A 4,794-nucleotide genomic window follows, 5' to 3' on the forward strand; every position below is an offset into this window, starting at 1 on the left:
TTTTGAAAGGACTTAAATCATCTTTATTTATGGTCAACAATTGCAAAACTTTTATATTGTTGTTTTTTTTTTTGTTTTTTTTTTTGTTTTTTCTTTGTTTTGTTTCTTTGTTTTTGGGGTTTTTTTTATGTGTTCTTTTTTTTTTGGGGGGGGGGTAGGGGGGAGGGGGTCAAAAGCAGGAATGTTTTACAATTTGAGTCTAATCCAGTTGTCATCCAACTCGAAATAAATTACGACCGGTTGGATTATTTTCAACATGAATTTGTAGTCTGGTATTTTGGATAAGTTTATTTTTACAACCACTGGACCGATAGCGGTATCACCAGCCTAGCAGTCCGCACTATCGGCCGAAGAAGTGAACAACTTTAAGTCACTATTTGGCATTCAACAATGAGCAAAACCAATACCATATAGTTTGGTTTCAAAGGCACCGGCATGAATAAAAAATGAGAACTAACAAATCTGAGAACAACAATGGGCTATTGTGTAATGTTTGCTTAGTCTTCCCAGACAAAATATAGCCGTAAGGCTTGCGTCAAAATTGGTTGCAGAGACTGGCGATACCAACGATGACGAAGACCATGTGTCTTATAAACTATGATTTCGACACGAGTAAAATATCCTTTGACAATGAAAATGATAATACCTAACATATATTAACAATTCATGCCACAGAGGGTCATTAGTATGGCAGTTGATGGACCAGGTTGGCAATTTCTAAAGAGTGTATAGACCACAGCGAAGCTGACGTCCATATAGATTTTAGGAGATACGCTAATTATGTGCAAACAATTTTGTACTGTGAATCTAAAACTGGAATTTTCTTTGAATCGTATTTATGATTCTGTGTTTAATTCAAACAGAACAAAAACTCTTTACTATGCTTAAATGCAAATCGACTATTCTGGAATGAATGGAGAGTTGAATAATATTTTATTGAAACTTTAAATGCTTTCTAATAGAAAAATACAACAAAACATAGTCAACGTGTTCTTTTCCAAATTGAAAGCAAATTACAATTATATTGAAGGACGGCAATCTTTCAAATCACATTAAGTGCATAATACTGAGTTTGACATTAGGAAATGGGTTAATAAATTTATTATCAAGCAGTTTTGTGAAAGTCTTGATATGAATTACATTTTTCTGAAAAATTGTATTGTTTCAATTGTTTTTTTACATTTGAGTTACTTTTGGGGTTTTCCCACAATTCAATAGGAAAATTTTACCAGTGCCAGACTGGGACTAATAGATAAATTCAATGTATTAGTCCCAGGCGCCAAATTAATTTTTCTTTATAATATGACATTTTCTATAGTTTGAAATTCAGCTTTTTTAAGTTTTTGTTTCCCTTTCCTTTAATTACACTATTATGCACAAAATAAATCACAAGATAGCTGGATAGTATTGTAAGTCAAAATGTTTTGGAATGGTTGTTGTTTTTGTGATGTCTTCGTATACTTGATTTGCTGTCAAGGTTAATGTCTTATTATATATTTTAAGAAAGAAACGGGACAAGCATATTAAGTTTATGTTAGCAACAGTTATTTTCTAAACATTTTATCTTTTCGATTGTCATAAAGTAGTTTTGGCTGGTGTATCTCCGTCATTACCAATGTTGCTGCGATGTAAACTTTGGCATAGTTTTATTGATCGATGACTACCACAAAAAATGTGTAGCAAATTGATATTAATTTAGATGATAAAACAAAACAACTGCAACAAACTTGTAATCGATATAACTTTAAAAAAGAACTTAGTTAGGCCGTTTTAGATATTTCGTGTCATACTTTAGAATCTATAAAAAAGACAGTAGTTTACCAATTTAAATCCATTTCGAATACACCAACCAAAATACAAACATGAGTGAATCATATGAGCTTCATACGGAGCGAGACTGGTGGCCCCGAAAAGATCAGAATACCCTGCTATGCAAGCATCCCATGCCATGCCAATCCACTCAGTCAAGAATGTCCATGATAGGGAAAAAGAGTCAATTGGTAATTTTATTTTTAGAATAGACAACTAACTGATCTTTCGTCTTCAGTTGAGACACAGACCCGTCGTGTGGATCGACCAATTCGTGACGTGTGCAGTGTCGATTTCAGTTGTTCTTCCTCTTAGCCCTTTCAGAGGAGTTTTTGTGTTATGACTACAATACGAACAAGCACGCGTGTAACGTATTAATTCAGAAATGTAAACGCAATACGCTGGGGTAGAGGCTATGTAAGTACTGGCTGAGAAAGTTAAAAGGTGACATTTGGAAAAACTTAAATAGTCCTGTATGTCAAAAATCCTAGCTAGAAGTGACTGAGTCCTTATCATTCGAAACGAGATATATACTTTGTATAAAAAAGTATTACAAAAATATCGAACTCCAAGGCAGATTCAAAAATTGGAAGTCGATAAAAACTGACAAAACCAAACGTTACACTTTATCAAACAACGAAAACAACTGTCGTATTCCTGACTTGGTATAGGCAATTTCCGAAGAAAATGATAGATTACACCTGGTTTTATAGCTGGCTAAACCTCCCAATTGTATGACAGATGTTTTTAGTTCAAAAATCAGTGCAGTCTGAATGCCCCTTTTGATTGAATAATGTTGCTGGTTTATTGTCTTATTGACATTTACCTCACATCTTATATTAATATTCAATAGTTTCAAGTTCAGAAACAAGAAGCATTTCTGCATGCCTAAAAGATTGTAAGTATTGTTAGGGAGAAAGGTTTTTTTATCAAAACATGCACTATTCTCGGGATTACATAAGAAGGAAAAATGTTGAACTTTGTTTTCTTTATGATCAAGGTTTTGTTATGTATTTCTATATTTCCTTATCTGTTAATTATATACTTATGATATCTTTTTTTTATTCCCGCGCTTGAATGAAGTTTATGACATTTTATGGTTTCGTTCATCCATTTGGATATTGTTCGCATTTTGCAGTTTTTGTTTTTTTCCACTCACTAAGAAATATGGTTTTTGAAATTTTAACATTTCGTTAAGAACAATTTTCTAAAAGTCTCCTTCGTTGTTTCAAGCTCAGTAACTTCTGATGTTTCTATCGATCGACCAACATGACCGCCGTTATTTAAAATATAACATTAGGGTGTGGTATATTTTTGTCAGGTAATAATTATTGATTACCTTTATATATTAAATAGTGTTCATTTATATATGTAAACCAAAGTGCAATGAGGTTTTCAATTTTGAATTTAGCTCAAGAATTTATTTAGTCACAGTGATAGACACTTAGGTTTTGAATTTGACCCAAAAATATGAATAAAATTGACTATATTTGAGTGGGCTTTGGGCTTGAGGGATTGCCACTGTTTACAGTTTTGTTTCTAGATTTTGGTTAATAAAATAAGTCAATCAATAATTTTGAGCCTACCTAAGAATTGCAAGGAAAAGAATTATTCATATCGTGTCCTATCAAGAAATTGTAAGTGATATTATACCGATCTGACCGCTGTCCGACCTGGACCTTATGAACTGATGATCTATGAAAATAGACATATAAGGATTGATAAGAGAGAAAATAAGAACTCTTTGTCTAGATGTGATAAATCGTCATAAGATTTTCTGCTCTTCACTATAAGATGAGTAAAAATAGTTTTACTTATTTAGCTTTTATTTTGATTCGATTATGAATGAATTTGATTGGAAAAATGTAAGAACAACGAGAAAATTAAATGTAAGAACAAATAAAGCCGCTTAATTGTTATTTTTTTCTACTTATTAAACTTTTCTTTTGATTTCATAATAAATAGCATTCGATTGAATTCAAATTGTAAAAAAGACAACAACAAAAAAGGGATACAATTGAGCGTGTTAATCATAGTTGAAAGTAAAGTATGAAGACAGATCGATATGATAGATATGCCTTACTAAAGAGATGAATTTGACATAACTGTTCCGGAAGTGACGCAAAGAAATACCGAAATTGGAAAACATTATTTGTCTTTAATTTGTGAAAATAATTTGTAAATTTTTACTCTAATTCTAAAATTCAAAAGCAAAGTGCGAATAAGTACTTAAATGCGCAAACAGTAATATGATCAAAACGAGATTATGTACGAATAGAAAAATCCATCCTAAGGTCAACTTTTCCTGAGGGAGTTGAAATCTCATTGTTTTAATCATTTCTAAATGTATCATAAAAGAATTTAAGAAAGCTATGTTAAAAATCATGTCAGTACCGAAACACTTAGTACTGAGTTGATGATGTACTTTCGGGGTCTTACAATCCATCCATCGACCGTAAGTACTAGACAATGACAATAACGCTTTATAAAAGAGAAGGCCAGGTAAGACCCCTTTTTGGCCCCAAAATATAGCATTTCAAAAATTTGTTAAAAATATAAACTTTTAGCTATTTATTGGAAAGTTGAATACTTTTGTTACATATGGGCTGTTTTTGACAATATAATGCACATACATCAGGTACTAGCATCATTAATTCATGCAAAATTACTGAAATCTTCACAATTTTAGCATTTGTGCTTATTTTTAGACGGTTTTTGTCTAAAATGGAAGTGGCCGCACTTGTGTTCAGTCTTTATATTTAAATATATGTTATATTTGATGATGATACATAACATATATAAAGGTTGAGACTGAACACGAACGCGGCCACTTCCATTTTTGACATAAACCATCTGAAAAGTGACATTTTGTGGCATATTTGATAGATCGTTCATATTTAAGCTTGAATTAAGGCGTCTTTAATGACCAAATCAGTTCAAATATTTTAAATGAACTAATTCAATCGACTAACGAAGACACTTAAG

This window comes from Mytilus californianus, unplaced genomic scaffold, assembly GCF_021869535.1.
Source record: "Mytilus californianus isolate M0D057914Y unplaced genomic scaffold, xbMytCali1.0.p SCAF_1, whole genome shotgun sequence".
NCBI lineage: Eukaryota > Metazoa > Mollusca > Bivalvia > Mytilida > Mytilidae > Mytilus > Mytilus californianus.